Below are 24,029 nucleotides of genomic sequence, written 5' to 3'. Positions count from 1 at the left end.
CCCTGGCCGGCTACCCGACAAGCCGACTACCGGAAGGCGGCCCGACCCTAGAATCCTCAAAAGAAAGCCACGGGAGGGCCGACTCCAAGAAGTCGGCCACGACATGACCGACTCCAAGAAGCCGGCACCCGAGAGGAGGCCAGGACCATGCACTCAAAGTCTGCACCCACATAACGGAGATGGGACGGGGCGTGGCAATAGTGAAGCCTGCAACCCCCGAATCCCGGAGTACGAATGGCTACAGTACGCCGTACGGGGCAGCCATGACACGTCCGGCGTGGCACTGTTGCCATGCTGACCATGACGTCACCCATGACAAGCTGTCAGTATGGCCCGCAGAAGGCGGGCCCCTTCAGCCAGAGAGACATCCGAAGGCGGCCACACTTCCCCTAGTCGGCCTGGGTCGTAGCCGGCTCTCACCAGCCGGCTCGCTCCCTCCCTCAAAGTATGCGCACCATTAAGGAGACAAGACGAGGTAAGGCTGCAGTGAGAGCCCGCCAGGCGGTGGCACTGTAGCCATGCTTACCTCGACAAAGCCCTCGTCATCAAGAGTGAGGCAATAGTAACCAGCCCCCCGACAAGACCCCCAAGCGATGGGACCTACCTGTCGACCAGGAGGCCGGCAGCCGGCGGGACCCACCAGTCGGCGGGCCCCAGCAGTCGGCGGAGAAGCTGGCAAACTTAGACACTGACGGCTGGGCCCGCGCCCAGCCGGATTACCATTGTACCCCTATGGGGTAGGCCTATATAAACCCCTCAGGGCACCCATGCAAAGGGTTGGACTTTGATAGTTTTAGACACAACTTTGAGAGGAGAAGAGAGCTAGCCTTATCCTCTCTTTCTCCTCTCGCCAAACAGCTCAAGGAGCCTCTTGTAGACACTTGTTGATCTAGTGATCATGCGGAGACCCCGTAGAGAAGGACTAGGGGTGTTATCTCCACGGAGAGCCCCAAACCTGGGTAAGATTCGCTGGCGTGCATGTCTTCGCCTTATCCCGTTTCCAGGCACCGGCGATGTCTTATTGGCTCCCACAATGATAAGCCACCCATTGGCATATGTCGCACCTACCACCCGACATATTTCTCATAGATAAACTTGATCATAAACCCACAATTCATCGGATCTCGACAAACACACTGCAAAAAGAGTTTACATCGAATAGATCTCCACAAGAGAGGGGGAGAACATTGTATTGAGATCCAAAAAGAGAGAAGAAGCCATCTAGCTAATAACTATGGACCCGAAGGTGTATGGTAAACTACTCACAACTCATCGGAGGGGCTATGGTGTTGATGTAGAAGCCCTCCATGGTCGATTCCCCCTCTGGTGGAGCGCCGGCGAAGGCTCCAAGATGGGATCTCGCGGATATAGAAGGTTACGGTGGTGGAAATTGTTTTTCGTTGGCCCCCTGGATGTTTTCAGGGTACGTAGGTATATATAGGAGGAAGAAGTACGTCAGTGGCCACCTGAGGGGCCCAGGAGACAAGGGACGCGCCCAGGAGGGGTGGGTGCGCCCTCCTATCTCCTGGCTGCCTCGTTTGCTGCTTGACTTGCACTCCAAGTTCTCCGGATCACGTTCGTTCCAAAAATCATGCTCCCAAAGGTTTCATTCCATCTGGACTCCATTTGATATTCCTTTTCTTCGAAATACTGAAATAGGCAAAAAAAATAGCAATACGGGCTGGGCCTCCGATTAGTAGGTTAGTCCCAAAAATGATATAAATGTGTAAAATAAAGCCCATAAACATCCAAAAGGGGTAATATAATAGCATTGAACAATCAAAAATTATAGATATGTTGGAGACGTATCAAGCATCCCCAAGCTTAATTCCTGCTCGTCCTCGAGTAGGTAAATGATAAAAACAGAATTTTTGATGTGGAATGCTACCTAGCATAATTCTCAATGTAATTTTCTTTATTGTGGCATGAATGTCCAGATCCAAATGATTCAAAATAAAAGTTCATATTGATTAAAGAAATAGTAACACTTCAAGGATACTAATGAAAGCAATCATGTCTTCTCAAAATAACATGGCTAAAGAAAGTTCATCCCTACAAAATCATATAGTTAGGCTATGCTTCATTTTCGTCACACAAAGATGTTCCCAAATTCTACACCCCCGATGACAAGCTAAGCAATTGTTTCGTACTTAAATAATCTCAAACTTTTTCAACCTTCACGCAATACATGAGCATGAGCCATGGATATAGCACTATGGGTGGAGTAGAATATGATGATGGGGATTGTGTGGAGAAGACAAAAAAGGAGAAAGTTTCACATTGACGAGGATAATCAACGGGCTATGGAGATGCCCATCAATTGATGTCAACATGAGGAGTAGGGATTCCCATGCAACGGATGACTAGAGCTATAAATGAATGAAAGCTAAACAAAAGAAAACTAGTGGGTGTGCATCCAACTTGCTTGCTCATGAAGACCTAGGGCATTTGAGGAAGCCCATCGTAGGAATATACAAGAAAAGTTCTATAATGAAAAATTCCCACTAGTATATTAAGATGACAACCTATGAGAACCACTATATGAAAAACATGGTGCTACTTTGAAGCACAAGATATGAGACTAACTACATGAAGAACATGGTGCTAGTTTGAAGCACAAGTGTGGAAAAAGAGATAGTAACATTCCCCCTTTTATTTTTATTATTTTTTTTCTTTTCATTTTTGGGCAATGCTCTAATAATGATGATCCGGTGGTATACCGGGATGGTGCAATGAATCAAGAGTGACATGTATGAAAAATTATGCATGGTGGCTTTGCCACAAATACGATGTCAACTACATGATCATGCAATGGCAATATGACAAAAGTAATGTATGTCATGATGATGAATGGAACGGTGGAAAGTTGCATGGCAATATATCTTGGAATGGCTATGGAAATGCCATAATAGGTAGGTATGGTGGCTGTTTTGAGGAAGATATAAGGAGGTTTATGTGTGATAGAGTGTATCGTATCACGGGGTTTGGATGCACCAGCGAAGTTTGCACCAGCTCTCAAGGTGAGAAAGGGCAATGCACGGTACCGAAGAGGCTAGGAATGATGGAAAGGTAAAAGTGCGTATAATCCATGGACTGAACATTAGTTAAAAGAACTCATATACTTATTGAAAAAATTTAGAAGTCATCAAAAACAAAGCACTACGCGCATGCTCCTAGAGGGATAGATTGGTAGGAAACACTACAAAAAACTACACTTCCGTGATGATACGTGTTTGTCACAGTAGGTCGCGTTTTCTGTCATGCATGTACATCCATGACGATTTTATGACAGAATCAAGATAGTCATACCGCTGCTGTCGTAGAAGTGTTCCATTACATTACCAAAATTATCATCATGAAACTGTCCACTTCCATGACAATAAATCGCGCGTCACAGAAGTGCTTTCGTAAAGGGTGACCGACACATGGCATCCACCATAACGGAACATCGTTAAGCTATCGGGTCGGATTTTAGATCCGATTACCCGTTAAGAGCCCTGACCAATGGGAAATTTCCACATGTAAAATTCTGATTGGCCGAAGGGAACACATGTCAGCTCGTCAGTGGGCCAGATGTCACCCGTCCATTGGAGGAGACATGCCTATGATACATCGACACGTGGCTGGGCCCAACAGAGGCCCATATAGGTTAAAAAAGCTGGCCCAGTCAAAGGACCGTAGAACTTAATCAGGTACTAGTGGGCCAGCCCAATAACGACCTGCTTAGTAATGGCCCATTTACGGCCCGAAGCTAGATTTGGCCCGTTAATTGTTCGCCCAATATTTGGGCCCATTTACGGCCCGAAGCCAGATTTGGCCCGTTAATTGTTCGCCCAATATTTGGGCCCATTTACTGCCCAAAGCCAGATCTGGCCCGTTAATTGTTCGCCGAATATTTGGGCCCAACTACAGCCCAGTGACTTTCGGCCTATTAGAGGCCTGATGTAGACATGGGCCCATTTCAGCCCGGTGTGACTTTCATCCTCGGAATGGCCCGTGCTGCCCATGGGCCATATATGGTCCGACGGGACATCAGGCCCACTAACAGCCCGTGCTCAAGGTGGCAATAGTTAAGCCCAACGTGACTTTGGGCCTGTTAAAGGCCTATCGCGTAATTCGGCTCGTTGATGCCTGTACTAAGCTTTCGGCCTCTTAAAGGCCCATGATATCAGTGGGCCAACTAAGGCCCGAGATATGTTTCGGCCTGGTAACGGCCCGTGAGCTAGCTGGGCCCAAAATGGCCCGGTCCACATTTTGGCCTGCTGAAGGCCCATGGACGACTAGTGAAAATTGAGGGCCAACATGCATTTTGGCCTGCTAAAGGCCCATGGTTTCATCTCGGCCGTAACAGGCCAGTACAATATTCAGCCTGTTAATGGCCCAACGCTACCTGGGCCAAACAAAGCGTTGGGTCGACAAAAGGCCCAACTAAAATATAGGCTGGTGTAAGTTTGGGCCTGGCACAATGTGTGAAGGCCCCAATCATTCGGGCCCAAGAAAGACGCAGGCCGGCCCAATTGTGGCCCGCTAAAAACCTGGCCCGTTAGAGTCGAATGTTTCGGCCCGGTCAACTACATCTGATTTATTTTTAGATAGCGAATGATGGCAGTAACTAGTTGGAATTAAGAACAAACCTACTCTATAAAATAAAGAAATTACGGCATAGTAACTAAGAATAAACCTACACTATACAATAAAGGATTTAAGGTATATTACATCCACTGGGCATCGAAGTTTGCCACCAGTGATCATAAATTGCAACGAAGAAGCAGATTACAAAAACTGGGCACCATTGCAGCGTAACAAAATAATACTGAACCGAGACCACTTCCAAGACAGTTCAAGAAAGGTTAGCCTTGCGGGGGAACTGCTGCGCAAGCTGCTGAGCAAGGCTGTGAGACCGGCCTAGCATGTCGGTCATAGCTTCCAGGTGTAGCTGTTTAGCGATGAGGTTCTCATTGGTGTTCTCCACAATCTTTCTTAGAGATAGGACTTCAAGTCGAAGTTGAGTTGTAGAATGCCTTTCTGCTAGAACTTGGGACTGAAGAAGTCGAACTGATTCAGACAACAAATTATGTGAGCTTGTCTGACTGTTAGTCTGAAGTAACTTGAACACTGCATCAAGACAAGACTTTGGGGTTGTCTCGCTATCTTCAAGATGTTTTGCCTTCTTTGCTGCAATATATGTTGGGTTTGTCTCACAGCCTTCAACAGACTTGTGCATGCCATCAGGCATATCACCCTGAAACAAAGTAGAGAGATGACAGGTTTTGCACGTGTATAAACAAAGATGATAACTGTTCTGTCAATTCTATCCAATTTCAAATTAGAAAATAAAGAGTAAGTTCAAAATATCAATAGCATAATTTGGCATTGTTCATAATGCGGGGAGCTTCACCACACTACTGGATTACCATGTCAACATAACAAGCATAGATGAAGGGCATAGAAAATCATTGAATCTATTTTGGATAATGTGCATGGCATGTTGTTCATATCATCAGCCACATCAGTAAGATAAAACAGGAGATGACAAGGTGCAAACGTGGGCTGCTTCACCACACACTGGATTATAGATCCACAAAACCAAGCATACATATAGGGAGTATTAAGTAATGTGCATGGTATGAATAAGGAATTTGGTTTTACAAGTAAAACTTAGAACTTACGGTTCTTACGAACATGCATTTTGGTAGAAACAGCAAACTAAACAGCAGTAAACGATAGGGAGTATGAGCAAATTAAACAGCAGTTGAGGATAAAGGCTTTAGAAGGACTGACTTACATTAACAGTTAACACCGGCTTTATAATGCCCTTCTCCATGTCAAGGGAAGGATAACTCAAGAATTTCAGCACAAAATCTTCTTCATAAGCATTGCCTGTACTCTACATTTTGTAGAGAGTAATTATAGATATGATAATACTAGAAGGGATAGAGGATAATGAAGATAAGATGCAGATTGATGCTACATAATCAACTACCAATCCCTGGAAGTACAAGCATTACAGGACAAAATGTACTGACAAGAGCAATGGGCTACACTTCTGCACTGGCATTGTCTGTGTACTCTACTTGTTGGTAAGATTAAATATAGATCTGATCTTTTTTAGTAAATGGTGGGCGAGGGAGATAAGATGCAGAATGATACAAAATGAACCAATCCCTCTTCCCATAATACAAGAGTATTTTGAACACTGGTGTACTGTACAAAATGTTCTTATATTATGGGACGGAGGGAGTAGTTGTTAATGTAAGTAAAGTGATAGACCACGTCCAGTCCTTACAAGAGGACTGCAGAGCTAAACATCTTCAAAAGCATTGGGTTGATTCTAAATTTGTCTAAGAGTCCATACAGATCTTATAATGTCCACCAAATGGACGATTACGAGGCTAACATGTGCAGTGATGCTACATAACCAAACAACTATGAAAGTAAGTATGGTCATACAGGGCAAGAGGTACTCACAAGAGCAATGCAGTGTGCAGTATAGTTGCGAGATTATGTGGTCCCTTGAGAACGAATGTTCTTCTGCTAACAGTTTTCGTACAAGTGAGACATTAAGGCAAACGCAGAAATGTAGTTCAAATTGTGATGTGATATCATAGACAGTACCTTACGCTGCAGCCGAGACCAATGTGTAACAAGATTATTCCAGTCACCATCAGATAAATGTAGCACTGGACACTTTACAGAAATGTCGTTCAGAGGCTTGCCATCGAAGTGCGCTTGCCTCAGGTAGGAATGATACTTCATCAACAAGTTCTTGAAAAGCGCAACCAACCCTTGCTCGTCATCACAATCCAGTTTGCTCCTCGCCTATTTAAAAGAATGAAATCTTGTGTCTTCTGCCAGCAGAAACATATGCAGTAATGACCATGAATAACATTAGTACATTACTTACTCGTAAGTTGCGGAGGAAGACTGGAAATTTTTCTGTGTCTGCGGTATAATCTTTCCATGAAGGAAAGATGCGCACAAAGTTCCTGACAACAGCTTAAGCTTCATCTTCTAAACTAGGAAGAAATGGAACAGGGGTCCTATTTGGTGCAATTGGGGCTCTCTCTGGTTCGAAAAGGGATTTGGCAACTGGATTTGGTGTAGTCTTTGCTGGAATGGGGGTTTTGCGTTGTACAGCTGGTGCTATGTCAACTGGCATAATCATACTGTTTGCTGCCGTTGGGGTCTGCTGAGTTGGGGCATCAGAAATGACCAACGTAGTAGGGATAGAGTCTGCTAGAGTTGCGGTATTTTGTGGGTCAGGTGATATTGAAACTACACCTAATGGGCTATTTGATTTATCAGGTGCCACTACCTTTTCCAAATACTTTGCTTGTGCTCCTCCACGATCAGCAATCGCCCTCTTCCTTTTGAACGTCTGATACACAAGAACAACATTTGAATGGATAAATATGGTATGATGACAGATGGAATATGTACTGAAAATGGATAGGCAGGGCGTATTCACATACACGATGCGTAAACGAAGCTAATGGCAGTTCAACAAAGTAGAAGCAATGCAAAGCATCAGTTGCAAGATATGTGCGAGCAATGTAACCTTGGAAAGTTAGAGCAAGTACCTTGATGGGTGAATAAGATAGGGCATCTTCCTCTGACTCCTCCACTAGGGAGCTACATTGACTTAGGTCTCCCTCTAGCTCAGAATCACTGTTAGGATCATATTCTGAGCATGAATCTGTAGGTGGAGAGCGTTTGCATTGCATTGCATCCAGACTTGATTTCAGTCCCTTAATGCCAAGTTTGACAGCCATGGCATTGTTCTGCTTTATTCTTTTCATGTGCGCAAGCTCATAATCATTATGATGCTGTTCAGAATCTGAGATTCATGAAAACATAAAAAGTAGTCAGATTATCTATGGAATGCATTGCGGATTCAACTCGGAGAGTGTCTCCCTATAAACCCCTGCATATGCAAAGTTCACCTCCCCAACTGTGCTGACCAGACCACACACAGAAATACAAACCCCTTATGTCTCTATAACAGGCAGGCACACATTTCAAAACTGAAGTAGGAACATTAGAATCATATGAAATTCGTATTTGAACAAATAAACTAAGCAATTATGAGTGGCGTAATGTTTAGCTTCAAGGGTGGAGTGTTAGTAGTGCGACACAAAGCAAGTAGGAAGATTGTATTCCATGTAAAAGATCAAAACCTATGTAAAAGCTGGAAATGACACTTTCTTTCTATACAATGCAGTGTTCGTTACCCACACATGATGGAAGAGATCACATAGAGAAATACTATTCACTCATGTCTACGGTTCCAATATTTAGAAACAGGGTGGTCCACCCTAAAAGAATATCGACAACAAATATGACAAGCAAGCATAGATGTAGTGAATCAATCATTTACTTGTGAGCTTATTAGGAGAAGTATGCAGAATTGTAACTGCAGTAAGAGACCGCTCAAAATCTGAATGAAGAAGTTTGTCTAGCACTTATTGTTTGCAACTAATCGAAATGAATAATTGGATATTATATCGAATGAGTAAGAAAGACAAGTAAAATTGTCAACAAACCTGGATTGCAGTAGTAATCTGGGTCAATGTCACTACGACCAACAATCCAAAATGACTAGTTTCTGTTCTGAGGGCCGGAATTTTGAAAACCCTGTGAACTTTAGAGGTACTAAAGATTACTGAAATACATCTAAACCATTAAGTGTAGGCAGCACTGAGCACACAACAACCCCTAATGACAGTCCTGCCTAATGAGTAATGAATCAATTAGAAAATGGGTGATGAGGAGTGGCTGCTGAGTGTTGAGGACGTATCTCAGGATAAATTGGGTTGGCTTGGTGGGTGCTGCACGCCTGAGCCCTGAACGGACTAGGAAGGTAGGCACGATGGTGCGCCCAGGCAGCAGTGACGCTGTTGGGCAAGCGGCTCCTGGCCTCCTGTTAGTCCGGCGTCTCCTCCTAGTGTCAGGCCGTCCGGGAACGGCAAGTCGCTGGCGAGGCAGGCGGTTGGGGGCGAGTAGAGATCGGAAGCGCGTAGCAGAACAGAGGGGAATCAGGGCCTGGGACGACCCAAAATCCCAGGGTGGGCCGGCCCATTGTGGGCACCCTGTAGAGATACACACCTGAGCGGCGAACATGCATTTTTGAAACTAATTTAGGAACATTTAGCTGACCAATTAAACAACTCTGTTTTAATAATATCAGATTTGTATTTGAACATCTAAGCTTGTTTAGCTTGATGGGTGGAGCAGTGTTATTATGACACGAAGCACGTATTCTGATCGTATAGTGATCATAAAAGGGGGAAACTCTAATCATATTTTTTTAGAAAAAGAGGGTTTCCCGGCCCTCCGATTTCTATTAAAGAAACCACCACGGAACCAACATGATGTATTAAACCCTAAGCATGATCAATTAAACCGTATTATGGCTATGCCATGGCAGATTTGAAGCTGCAAACCGGAGAAATGATATTTAGCATCCATTGTTTGCTTCGAACTAAGAACTAAATTCTAAGCATTGAAAAGAAAGTAGAGTAACCAAGTTAAGATCTATTTTTTGGTTGAGATCAAAAAGTTGAGGAGATATGAAGTACCTCTCTTGCGGCGCCGTGTAGGTATCGGGGGTGCGATGGCAGTCGGTGGCGTTGAAGCAGATCTGCAATGGTAGACGGGTGCATTGTGGGATAAGTCCCGTTGCGGTGGAAGAGAAGGTCGTGTGAGCGGCCCCGGCAAAGAGGACGACGGCACCGATGAAGCGAGAGGACGCAATGAAAGGCTATTGGTCCGTCGCTGTGGATGAGAAACATCCATCTCTAGCAGTGGACGACGCGGTCTTGGTAGGTGCTCCGGCATGGTGGAGGACGGTGGTGATGGATGCGGTGGAGGACGGCGGCGATGGATGGGGTGGCGGACGGAGGCTGGTGTGGGGATGGGGTGTTCTAGCGCGGACGGTGTATGAATGGGAAAATGGAGGGAGAGGTACAGGGAACCATGTTTTTGGGACGCGCCTGTCTGAAATATGGGAAAGTTATGAACTTAGCCCCCGTTTAAAATTTGGACGTCTCGTCGGTTGGGGATAGGACGGTAATCTCGCATCTCGCCAATATTTGCCCAGAGCGATTTTGAGCGAGGAGAGGGTGGTTGGCGCCCATGGTTGGCGCCCACGGTGTATGAATGGGGCTGACAGGTAGGGCGGTTGTGTCACGTCTGAGTGAAGTTACAAACCTGCCCCTATTGAAAATATTTGCCTACATCGATTTCGGCCGAGTCGAGTTTGTTTTTCCGCCCACCATGTATGAATGGGGAATGGAGGGAGAAACAGAGGTCTTTCGGACGAGCTTGAATCAAATGTGTTTTTCTGCCCATGTTTGAAGCCCACCGTGTCGGAATGGGTTCAGAGGCGGTCGTGTCACGTCTAATTGAAGTTACTAACCTACCCCTATTTAGAGCAGTGGAAATTGGGCCGATGGATTGTCCGTGTAATGGGTAGACAGTAATTTCCATCTCCCAAACACTTGGCTTCGGACAGCCAACGTGGGAGTGGACATTTTGCTGCTTCTTTCGAATTTTGGGACAATAAGCATCCACGTTTACCCTGGCATCTAAATTCGAATCCATTTTGTATTCCTATATGAATCTTTATAAATCATTCTATGTGTTTTTATATATCTTCAAAAGGACGACAAAGATGTATTCCACTGTCATATATGAATATGGTTTACAAATGTCGATACTCAAATTCAGAAACTAGAATACAGTTTAAGCTGAATTCGAATATTTGGAACACTTCATGTCCAACTCAAATGTCACATGCAGCATAATGTGTACTCCCATTTAGATATGTACACAAGCGACTTATCAAGATTCAAATACCGAGTCAATCAACCAAGAATGTACAGAACTAACAGACATATAAACACTTATAGAGTATACGGATCAATAATATCAACTAGCATACATAAGCCAGGCCGCTGTACTTTTTTTTGGCTACAACACCATCCTTTTTTTAGCCAGCATCTTGGCCCTTTCCGATGCGTGCCACTTATGGTCCATCTATACTACTACTATTGCTGAATGCACATTCAGCCCGATTGGCATATTTGTAGGTCTGGCACAACAATCTAAATGAAATGTCTTCGAGTCTTATCAATTAATACATACTTGTGCTCAAATAAAATTGCAAACCAAAAAAACAAAAAAAACAATTATTACATGATCTATAAAACAAATGGTTTGATTGATTACATGAACAGACAACACAAAGGTTATTCAACTATGGAAAGAACATTTCACCTATGATTTACCAAGTAGGAATTTAATTTCCCTTTTTCCTCCAGGACCTTAACAATCTGGTCAGTCTCAGCTTGCTTTGTTTTGAAATCCACCAAATATTTAATGGTTGTCTTGAGTACTGCTTGTGATTGAGCTGTTTGCTTCCTCAACATGTCAACTTCATCTCTAAGTGCAGAAGGAGAATCTCTTTCTACCACTAGTTTAGCCTCTAGAGCATCAGCAGTTGGCAATTCATAATGCACGATTGGGCCGGTGCCACTGCTGTGGGATGATGCAACGTCCATGGGGACCTCGCTCTTTGATCTTGGCCTAACCTGTTTTGCCATTAAAGTTCCAATTGGATTCAGAAAAGTTGAGTTAGCAAAACATCTCAACTGGGAGTTATAACAGCAAACCGGTTAAACAAACAAGGAATTAAAGAGTTTCAATTGGATGCTGAAAAGTAGTTATTAACATCATTGTAACCCGCTGTTGTAGCAGCAAAGCAGTTAAACAAACAAGTAGATATTTAAGTTAAGGCAAACAGGTAATTCTTAACAGTAAGTATCAAACACATAGATAGGCGCAGTCTACAATATGATTAACAGGCTGTGCCATTATGTAATCAGTAGCAAACTAAATTAAGCCAAGCAACATAATTGAACAATTTTGCAATAAGTGGCTAACTAAAATTCCGAGAAGCAGGTAACTGAACTTACGCTAGTTCCTTGTACAGGCACACTACAACTTCTTTTTCACTTACAAGGTTGTATGAAGGAGTCCATGGCATCAATTGCTTGGATACGCAGTCCCAATACTTCTTTCTTCCCACACTGCATGGGTAAGTCGAATGGTTAATCTGGTAAGATGGTGTGTCCTTGATATGTTATATGAGGACGTGTAGTCAGACTAGTTGTAGCCAAACACATCACACTGGCTTTTACTGTATATTCATGTGATTACTTTTGGCATATCGAGATCTAAGCAATCTACAATAGGATGAAAAGACTGGCATGCTTCACATTATTGGCGAACTCAGTTCATAGAAACAAGCAATTAAACCATTCTGTGGGTAAATCAAAAGCGCCACTAGAATATTTTTCACTATCCAATCATACACGCAAAAAGGGGCGAGCCACCATAGGGGTTGGTATGGACGGCCGCCTTAGGTGGCTGGATAGTGTGCACCTAGTATGAGTCGTCCAGGTTGGCCCATGCTAGTTTTGTTCGTCCCAATGCACGAGCAAGCAATGTAAAAAATGAAGAAAAATGTTTCAATTTGGATGGGACAATAACATAAGTGTAAGGCAGGCCCTATAGCAGGCTCGCGGCCCAAACGAGCGCCTCCCATATCGATCGACAGCAGGAAAAATCCCTATTCATTCGCTCCAGCCTCCAGTCTGGTTCGCTCCTAACCTAGCCACCGCTGGACAGACCGACACAACACTTCCTCACACCCTCGTTGGAGGGCGGTCGCCGGGCTTCAAGCGAATGGAAGGACAAGAAGATGAAGATCCAACCCTGGGTGTAGCCTGCGTGGGAGGCAGCGGCGGCAACTCGGGCATGGCATCGAGCTTGCGCAAACAGACATTCGCAGCTTGCAAGAGTAGCATGCGCAACGAGCAGGTACATCACATCCCTGATTATATCTAATTCAACTCTTCAATTTCTAGCCAATAGTTAAACCTGACGGTGTTGTAAAATTGCTTGTATGTAGGGAATCTATGAGAAAATGAAACCAATTTCTACTTATTTTATAACTCCCCCAATCAATATTGAACTGACTGAATTGGATGTATCTAATCAAGTTTCCGGTGCAAACATACAAGCTCATGTTGTTCTTGAGCCTGAAGTGTCTAATGAACAGACTGCTAATGAAGGATTTGATGCAAACATTTTACATGCTCCTGGTGATGAACATATAGTGTCTAATGAGGGATCCAATGCAAGCATTTTGCAAGCTCATTGAAGGATTTAGTGTCTAATGATGATCTACTATGTTGAGAGAGACAGAGATTTGCAAGCATTGATGACAAGCAAATTATAGTGCATTTTCATAGCTTGAGGAAACGTAGAGGCCATCTACCAGAAAGTTCCCATATCATGACAACATAGCATAAAAACTTTTCTAATCTGTTGTTTGAAACTATTGGCATACTTGTGCAGGATAGATATATTGATATGCAGTTTGCGCACTGGTTATACGTGCAATTACACTTCGATATTTTCAGCCAGAGAACGAATAATTCAAGCAAGAACAAACCATGTTTGTAGTCCTTGTACACCATGTTGCATTTTGCGTTTTTTGGTGCTTGCATCATTTAGTGTTTATAATCTGAACTACTTTGGATCATTAGCTGGTTTTCAAAGTGCATGTAGCTTCACATTTCTCAAGTTATGTTGATTTCCGGAGTGCAAGTGCCTTCGTATTTTTTAAGTTAAATGTTCGCCCCTGGTAACTTGAATTCGTGGATCAGCCACTTCACACAAATCATACACGAATGCCAGTATGAATTAAATGAAATCCAGGGACTTACGCTAGCTCGTCGTACAGGCTCATTGCAGCTCTGCTTGTGCTTGGGATATTCCATGTACAAGTCCATGATACCACTTGCTTGGATGTGCAGGCCTTGTGCTCCTCGCATCCCCCTTTGCATTTTTTACACGGCGAATGGTTGATCAAATAAGAGGAATCGACCTTGATGTTGTACCGGAGGACAGATACTTACAAGGTTATACGGGTGTGCAGGATGTGTACCAGATCCCGTAGCGCCGTCATGCTTCGCTAAAAAATGGATTTGCTTGTTTCAGATGATATCTCCAGAAGAAATAAGAGTTAAAGTCAGAGTTGCATAGGCGTGTAAGCTAAGAGAGAAGTGAAAGGATATCCAAACATCGTCGGAACAGTGCACAAGGGAGTGATGTGTGGATACCTAGTTCGGGCTGGCGTTTGGGCATGCTCGCCTAGCTAGAGTGCGGGTCAGTTAAGAGCCATTGAGGGTGATGCGCTGGCGTTGGCTGGCCGCACACAGATGCAGATCTTGAGTGGCAGCAGAGCGCTATGATGCGGTGGACGAGACCATTGGTGAAGCCCCAACGGCCTCGGGGGGCGGAGGTGCGGCGATGTGCTCGGTGAAGTAACCCTAGTGAGCTGGGAGACGGCGTCGGTGAAGCGCACCTGATGCGGTGGAACTCGGTGTCTGTGAGGCACGTCGGTTGCGGCGGCCAACGTTGTCGGTGGACCACCCGGTGCGGTGGACGAGGGCGTAGATGAGGTAGCTCCGGTGCGGTGGTGAAGCGCGACCGTCGTCTTCGTTGTCGTCGTCCGGCACAGAGGTGGGGAACGGTGGGGACAGAGACGAGACAAGAGGCGATTCGAGGGATGGCGGCGAATTAGGGATTTGAGCAATCTATGCGCGGAAGGGGACGGTGGAGAAGAGAGATTTTGTAGGGCTGGAATTGGGGCCGCCAGATATTTCAACCCGAAACATGGAAGCGCGAACTTATATTGCCGTCGTCCTTTTTTTGTGGGGAGGGGGGTGGGTGGCTGGGTGCTACGCGTCCGTCCGACACACGTGACCACCCCGACAGGACTATGCTTCGGTGCCTTAAGGCACTGTCACACCCTAGCTAGTCATGCATTAGAGTGTTGCATCATGTTTACTCTTTCATCAGAAACTTGAAATGGGGATGACAGAACCCCCAGTCCCCTCTGAAACCAACTAGGGTTACTAAAATAATTTTTCAATGAACCTGAAATGCCCTTCTAAAATGCCCATCATTTTTGTCTTGGTTCAGAACCTCTGCCAAAAGTGGTGCACATTTTCCTAGGCCATCCTAGGGTTTTTGAATTAAATCATAAATATTTGAATTTGGGCATTTAAAATAATATAAAATATTTAAATGCTCAAATATCTCCAAACTAAAATGTTTCATGTTGGAAATAATCCAACTATGGGCCAGGAATAGTTTGGTGATTTTTGAAGTTGCCTAGGTATTTTATTTAATTCAACAAAGTTGCAGATATATTAAATAAAAACAGAAATAGAAAAAAAAGGGGGAAAACTTACCTGGGCTCCTCCCTGTGCGGCCCAGCAAGCCAGTCCAGCCCACCACCGCCGTCGTCCTCCTGGCGCCAGTCGGCCAGGCGTGTGGCCGGCGCGCGCGCACGGCCGGAGCGCCACGCCACCAGCCCGTCTGCCTGCCTCCCTCGCCAGCGCGACGCCGCGGCGCTTCTTCTCGGTGCCGCCCCGATCCCCTGGCCTTATCCCTCTCTCTCTCCCGTGCTGCTCCCTCCCTCTCTCTCACGGCCGAACACCACCGTCGCCGCCGTTCGCCATAGCCGCCGTCTCCGACCACCCCTCGCTCCCCCGACTAGCTCAGGAGCTCCGCCTCGACTCCCTCTTCCTCCCCACCGCTCCACGGGTCTCCGGAAGCCCTGCATCGCCGCCACGTCGCCGTTCCCATCTTCGGGCTCCGACCACCGTCGCCGTCAAATTCGTCGTCTCCGGCGCGTCCCCGAGCCCGCTTCGACGCCCACTGCAACCGCGGTGAGCCCCCGAGTCATTTCCCCCTTCTCCCCTGGTCTCTCCCGACCTCTAGGCCCTAGCCCCACCTCGGCCGAGAGCTCCACGCCGCCGACGATGTCGCCGTCGTGGCCACGGTCGCCGTAGCGCCCAACCGAGCACACCATCGTGCTCCACACCTCACTAGGAGCACGTAGCACGCACCAACACCTCCCCTAACGCCGTGCAACGCCGTTTCCGACCGCACCCGAACTCCGGCCGCCGCAGCCGAGCTCGCCGTCGTCAACTCCGGCCACCCCGAGCCCAACCACCACCACCAATAGTCGCGGCTCAACCTCAGCAACACGTAGATGCCTTCCGCCGTCCATTTGGTTGCCGGAATGGCAAAAAGCACTTTCGCCGCCGTCTCGGACCTCGCCGGTGTCATGTCGCCGGTGGGGTTTGACTTGTCCGACCTGGGGTTTGACCCCCCAGGGTCACTGACGCGTGGGCCTGTCGGCCAGGTGGTTAGGTTAGCGCTAACTACTGTTAGTCAACCCCCCCTGACACTGACAGTGGGCCCCAGCGCCTCTAATCCCTAATTAGGATTAAATTAAACCTGTTAAACCCCCCCTGTCACTGACGTGTGGCCCCCACACGCCAGGTTTGACTTCAGCCAGCCGCAGTTGACCACTGACGTCATGCTGACGTCATGCTGGCGCAATAATTATATTCTGGATTTAAATTAAATCAGGAAATTCCAGAATATTATTTAAACTTCAAAAATTCATAACTTTTATTCTGTAACTCCAAATTGGACAAATTATATATGAAAAATGATCAGAAAAATTCAATCTATCCATCTGTACTATTTTCATGCATGATCAAACAAGTTAAATTGATGTTTTAAGCAGAACAAGGAAACGCACTTTAAAAGGCCATGTTTGAGTTTGAAATTTGAATCTTTGATTCAAATTTGTTCAAACCCCTCTGGTTTTAGTTGCATTAGCCCAACACACTCATATTGCCATGTTTCATGCATGCATCATATTGTTGCACATTGTTTGGTGATGCTTGTGTATCGATGTCCTTTGCGACAGGTTCTGCCCCCGAGGAGTACCGTGATTACCCTAACGAAGAACCGTATCAGTGCATCGAACCATCAGGCAAGCAACCAACCATTTGATCATATCGATACAATCCCATGTTCTCGCTCCTGCTCTCTTTTACTGCATTAAGACAACACGATTCAAACTGCTGTGTGCTACGGTAGTTGAACCCATTTCCTCTGCATGACCTGTCATTGCCACAGTAACTAGATGAAACCCACTAGCATGTGTAGGAGTTGATTGAGCCCTATGTATGTGTTGTTCCTACCTTGCTATGCCTGCTATGCTTAGAGTCGTGTCAGGTCTGGTTCATCTGGGTGATGGGCTGGAGTGAAATGTTATGTCGGTAAGGAGAGTGGTGTGGTGAACACGATTTGGTAAAGGTATCGATGAGAGGCCATGTAGGAGTACATGGTGGGTTGTTTCATTGAAGCCGACCTTAAGCACTGAGATCTGTATGTGTGATTTAAGAATCAGCTACTACCATGCATTGGGCCCGAAACCAATGACCCTCTCGGCTTCTTATTCACCCTAGTTCTCCGTCCAGGAGTTGCAAGTAGTTTCTGGTGTTTGTAGCCTACTGGAGGCCGTGGACAGCGCTGACCGTAGGGGTGGGCTGTGATGCGGTAGGTACGTGGCCGGGTGTACCGAATACCCGTTAGGTATCTCGGGAACCCTGTTCACATCGTTCGGGGCCGTATGGGAAACCTCGGCCGGACTCCCTGCGGATGGAACCTGAATAGGCGATAAACCTGGACTGGAGGCTTAGGTGATTAGGTAGGTCGTGGCCGACACCCACGTTGGGCTTCCGCTTGAAGGTTGCCGAGTACATGTCGTGTAAACGACGTAAGTGGTGGAAGCGTGTATGAAGAAGTACACCCCTGCAGGGTTAACATGATCTATTCGAATAGCCGCGTCCGCGGTAAAGGACTACTTGGTTGCCTATACAGTTCATAGACAAGTAAATGGAAACTACTAAAAGCCTCAAGATAAGTGTGAGTGCCGAGGATGGCTCTTCCGTAGGAAGACGGAGGTGGATCCTCGGTAGTGTATTGAAGTGGTGAGTAGTGGACTCGTGTGCGCAAAACCATTTCAAGCTGGAGTATCGTAGGATAGTCTAGCCAAGAGTCAAAGCTGGCTTGCTGCAATAACTCCACCAACCCTTCTTGATACTATGCATGTATGTAGGATCTGATGTAAGTCTTGCTGAGTACCTTTGTACTCATGTTGCTATAATCTACATTTTTTACAGAAGACGCTGCAACCCCTTCTGATGGGTTCTATGTAGACGTTGACATCAACGAGTAGGCTAAGGACCCAGGTGGTGACCCTGAGCTTGTGAAGGACCACGTAGTATAGCTAGGCTTTCCAAGCCTCTTTTATTTTACTAGTTGTCTGTACCCAGACAATGTACTTCCGCTGCTGGCTTGTATGACTGTATGACTTGTATGTTGGGTCGTGAGACCCGTACCTTTGTGAATGTTATGTATGGCTCCCTGAGCCTTAAATAAAGTACTTGTGTCATAGAGTCATGTTGTGATGCTTCGTTGTATTTGCACATATCGAGCATATTGTGTGTATGATTGAAATGCTTGGTATGTGTGGGATCTGACTATCTAGTTGTTTATCTTTAGTAGCCTCTCTTACCGGGAAATGTCTCCTAGTGTTACCGCTGAGCCATGGTAGCTTGCTACTGCTCTGGAACACTTAGGCTGGCCGGCATGTGTCCTTCTTCGTTCCTGTGTCTGTCCCTTCGGGGAAATGTCACGCTTTGAGTACCGGAGTCCTGTTAGCCCGCTACAGCCCGGTTTACCGGAGTCCTGCTAGCCCAGTGCTACAGCCCGGACCCACTTGCTGATGACCGACATGTTCGAAGCTGGGTCATGGATGCCTGTCCCTGTAAGTCTGTGCCACTTTGGGTTTACGACTAGTCATGTCAGCCCGGGCTCCTTATCATATGGATGCTAGCGACACTATCATATACGTGAGCCAAAAGGCGCAAACGGTCCCGGGCAAAGGTAAGGCGACACCCGTGGGGATACCGTGCGTGAGGCCGCAAAGTGATATGAGGTGTTACCAGCTAGATCGATGTGACATCGAGTCGGGGTCCTGACAGCGTTGGCATCAGAGCCGGACTGCCTGTAGGTTCTCCAAGCCAAACCGGTCGATGTTGAGTCTAGAAATTCTTTAGTTATATGTAGGGGAATTGTTTGTGGGATGGAACGTAAGGCTCTTTTTACTCCTCTATCTTATGACATTCTGATCTGAGTCAGTCCATTCTTCCACCGGGGGGTTAAGGAATTAGGATCTGTTCTCTCTATCAGGATCACAGTTACTAATCAGTAGTACCTTATGGGGTTGATGGATACAAGCCTAGTTCAGTTCTACTACCACGTTATGTTGTTAGAATGGATTCAGAACTTTGATATGGTGATGTTGAGTGTGAATGTAATCCTTTGTCAAATGTCTCAAAATCCTTTTGAGCATTTACAGCTGTTATGCTGCCGAAATTTTGCTAGAAATTCTAATGCCTTTGCATTATGATTGTGCTTTCAGATGGCCACTCGCGACCTTAATCAAGTGGTTCGCCTGACTTCGATGCCTAGATGTACCCGGCCATACTGCTAAGTTGGTCAGGGTAATGACTGAGGCTGGATACCGTTGGTATCCTGAGTACACGGTCGAAGAGCAATTTCGGGACTTCAATCAAAGCCAGTATCTCTGCACTGTCAGGATATTTCCATCTTATCCTGGATCCACCGAGCCTCTTCACTGTTCCTATGGACTCGGGGTTACCATTGAGATGGCTGTGCAGGACGCCGCCTACTCTATGATGACCATTATGCGAGTCAGATCTGGTTTATTTCGGGACTCTGATTTCCGGTATATGCCAGGATCACTTCCGGGAGCACAAGGGTATCTCCAGGCTATCTATGCTGACTCCACTCAGGAGGATTCACGAACTCGCACCACTGCTGAGATGCTCGAGGATAAGGACCGTGAAAATCGGGCCTTAAGGTTAGAGCTCTTCAATACCCGTGCTGACCACTGGGCTACTTTGACTCGGTTCGCACCGGCGGTGCAAGCTGGATATTCAGATATGCGCGATCTCTATCCTGTGAGATCTGCTCTGCCAGACGTGATGGTTTGGCGTGATGTAGGAGGCATCACCCCACCTCGCGGTCCCCGCAGGCCACCGTTTGTTGGTCCAAGGCCTCATCCTAGCCCCTATGGTCCACAAGCTCCGCGAGACCGTTTGTTTCCGGATGATCATGTTGAACTTCCAGGCTATGGAGGTGACTTCTACGAGGACTACTACGGATCGGTCTGAGTTAGTGATAGTATCACTAGTTCGCACTAGCTGTGTCATCTATCGTCCCGCGTGACTCGTGGGATATGACCTAGTTTGTACTCTTTCCGGAGATGTAGAAAAATAAAGTATAGGAGCTTGGAATGCCTCCGATGAGATGTAATCCTCTTTTCACCGTAATAGTACTTTGTTTGGTCTTGTACTAAACCCGGTATGGTGTGTATGACGATGGAATAAAAGAAGCAGTTTCTGTATCTACCATGTCATACGGATGATCATCTTGCATTCCGAGTTATTCCTTACATTATGTATCCTATGTCGGAATTTTACCATCCTGACTAAATCATTGTCTTGTTTACCTAGGATGGTCAACACGCGCGCTAACCCTGCTTCCCAAGAGCAGGCCGAAGGCAGTGAAGCCAGGAATGAAAATCTGCCTCATCCTCCTTCACTAGCCGAGGTTATGATGGAAGCTGAGAGAAACAAGCGGGAGACAAACCGTTTGTTGGAGCGTATTGAACAGAATACAGCACACCATCAGAGGGCTAACGTGGTGTCACTCAGTGATTTTATCAAATTGCATCCACCCACGTTCCACCACTCCGTCGAGCCTCTCGACGCTGATGACTGGCTTCGCAGTATCTCTCACAAGCTGCGTTCCGCGCTGGTAGCGGAGGCTGACAAGGTCACCTTTGCTGCATATCATCTTGAAGGCCCTGCCAGTCTTTGGTGGGATAATTATGGAGCTATGCGCCCAGCGGGCCATGTCACCACTTGGGCTGAGTTCAGCGAGGCTTTCCGTGAACATCACATTCCGGAGGGTCTCATGGACCGTAAACGTGAAGAATTTTGCAGTTTCACCCAAGGCCGACTTTCTGTGGATGCCTATAGCAGAGAGTTTGGTAATCTCGCCCGATATGCAACTGAGGAAGTGTCTACTGACGCCAAGAAGCAAGCAAGGTTCCGTAAGGGCCTTAGTCCTGAGCTTCGCCGCGACCTCCGTCTGCATGAGTGCACATCTTTTTCGAAACTTGTCAACAAAGCCATCAGTGCTGAAACTGGTCAGACTGACTATGACGCAACACGCAAGCATGGACGTGACATGGGTTCCTCATCCGGTGCTGGTCCTCAGAAGCGCCGCGTGTGGGTGCCCAACACCGCTCTGCCACCCAGATTCACACCGAGGCAATCTTTCCAGGCGCCTCGCCCTGTTCAACAGTCTGCACCGGCCAAGCCCTATGGGGGTCCAACCAATAATGCTCCTCCACGTACCAGTTCCGTGACTTGTTTCAAATGTGGAGAATCTGGTCACTATATGCGTGAGTGTCCCCAGACCAACCCCAATCAATCTGCTAAAGCTGTTGGCCGTGGCAAGCCGACAGGGAAGGTGTTTCATGCTAAACCGGTCACCACTTCACGTGGCCATGTCAATTGTATCTCTGCCGAAGAAGCTCAAGAGGACCCCAACGTCGTTCTCGGTACGCTTCTTGTTAACTGCCACCCGGCATCTGTTCTTTTCGATACAGGAGCCTCTCATTCTTTTATATCTGAAAATTATGCTCGTTTGCATAACGTTGCATTCTGTGACTTGCCATCCACTATGGAAATCTCTACCCCTGGGTCTAGATGGCAGACCTCTAGGGTAAGTTATGGAAATGAGATCCAAGTCGACAGACTTGTTTTCCTTGCATCTTTGATAGCCCTTAAATCTTCGGATGTTAATATCATTTTGGGTATGGACTGGATGTCAGCTCATCAAGCCAAAATTGATTGCTTCTCTAGGACTGTTCAACTCACCCATCCTTCGGGGAAGATAGTTAATGTCTTGACCCGAATAGCCAAGCGACAATTATATTCTCTTAACGCCAGCCCTTTGCCAGACCTTGAGGACGTTCCGGTAGTCCGTGACTTTCCGGATGTCTTTCCAGAGGAATTGCCAGGTGTTCCACCTGACAGGGATGTTGAGTTTGTAATAGACCTCATTCCAGGAACCGTTCCGATTGCTAGAAGACCCTATAAGATGGCACCCCTAGAACTAGCTGAGCTTAAGAAACAACTCGATGAGTCCTTGAAAAAGGGTTTCATCCGACCTAGTTCATCTCCGTGGGCTTGCCCCGTCCTATTCGTCAAGAAGAAGGATGGTACGGACCGGATGGTTGTAGATTACCGACCTGTCAATTTGGTCACAATCAAGAACAAATATCCACTTCCCAGGATCAACGATCTGTATGATCAGCTCGCTGGATCCTCAGTCTTCTCCAAGATGGATTTGAGGTTGGGCTACCATCAAATCAAAATCAGAAACGGGGACATTCCTAAAACGGCCTTTGTTACTCGTTATGGCCAATACGAGTACACCGTCATGTCCTTCGGTTTAACCAACGCTCCAGCCACCTTTTCTCGGTTAATGAACTCAATCTTCATGGAGTATTTGGATAAGTTCGTCATAGTTTATCTCGATGATATACTCATCTACTCCAAGAACGAGGAAGAACATGCCGAACATCTAAGGCTAGTGTTGCAGAAACTTCGAGAGCATCGCCTTTATGCCAAATTTTCAAAATGTGAATTCTGGTTGCCAGAAGTGACCTATCTGGGTCATGTAATATCTGGTAAAGGTATTGCTGTTAACCCTGAGCGAGTTCAAGCTGTCCTTAATTGCACTCAAACCAAATCGGTCAAGCAAGTTCGGAGTTTTCTAGGCTTAGCGAGCTATTGCCGTCGCTTTGTCGAGAACTTCTCCAAAGTTGCTAAACCTCTAACCGAACTCCTCAAGAAAGATAAGAAGTTCGAATGGACTCCACAATGTGAGATCTGCTCTGCCAGACGTGATGGTTTGGCGTGATGTAGGAGGCATCACCCCACCTCGCGGTCCCCGCAGGCCACCGTTTGTTGGTCCACGACCTCATCCTAGCCCCTATGGTCCACAAGCTCCGCGAGACCGTCTGTTTCCGGATGCTCATGTTGAACTTCCAGGCTATGGAGGTGACTTCTACGAGGACTACTACGGATCAGTCTGAGTTAGGGGTAGTATCACTAGTTCGTACTAGCCGTGTCGTCTATCGTCCTGCGTGACTCGTGGGATATGACCTAGTTTGTACTCTTTCCGGAGATGTAGAAAAATAATGTATAGAAGCTTGGAATGCCTCCGATGAGATGTAATCCTCTTTTCACCGTAATAGTACTTTGTTTGGTCTTGTACTAAACCCTGTATGGTGTGTATGACGATGGAATAAAGAAGCAGTTTCTGTATCTACCATGTCATACGGATGATCATCTTGCATTCCGAGTTATTCCTTACATTATGTATCCTATGTCGGAATTTTATCATTCTGACTAAATCATTGTCTTGTTTACCTAGGATGGTCAACACGCGCGCTAACCCTGCTTCCCAAGAGCAGGCCAAAGGCAGTGAAGCCAGGAATGAAAATCTGCCTCATCCTCCTTCACTAGCCGAGGTTATGATGGAAGCTGAGAGAAACAAGCGGGAGAAAAACCGTTTGTTGGAGCGTATTGAACAGAATACAGCACACCATCAGAGGGCTAACGTGGTGTCACTCAGTGATTTTATCAAATTGCATCCACCCACGTTCCACCACTCCGTCGAGCCTCTCGACGCTGATGACTGGCTTCGCAGTATCTCTCACAAACTGCGTTCCGCGCTGGTAGCGGAGGCTGACAAGGTCACCTTTGCTGCATATCATCTTGAAGGCCCTGCCAGTCTATGGTGGGAGAATTATGGAGCCATGCGCCCAGCGGGTCATGTCACCACTTGGGCTGAGTTCAGCGAGGCTTTCCGTGAACATCGCATTCCGGAGGGTCTCATGGACCGTAAACGTGAAGAATTCT

This window comes from Triticum aestivum, chromosome 5B (genome assembly GCF_018294505.1).
Source record: "Triticum aestivum cultivar Chinese Spring chromosome 5B, IWGSC CS RefSeq v2.1, whole genome shotgun sequence".
Taxonomy (NCBI): Eukaryota; Viridiplantae; Streptophyta; class Magnoliopsida; order Poales; family Poaceae; genus Triticum; species Triticum aestivum.
The sequence above is the reverse complement of the archived record's forward strand: the minus strand, read 5'-3'. Positions refer to the sequence as shown.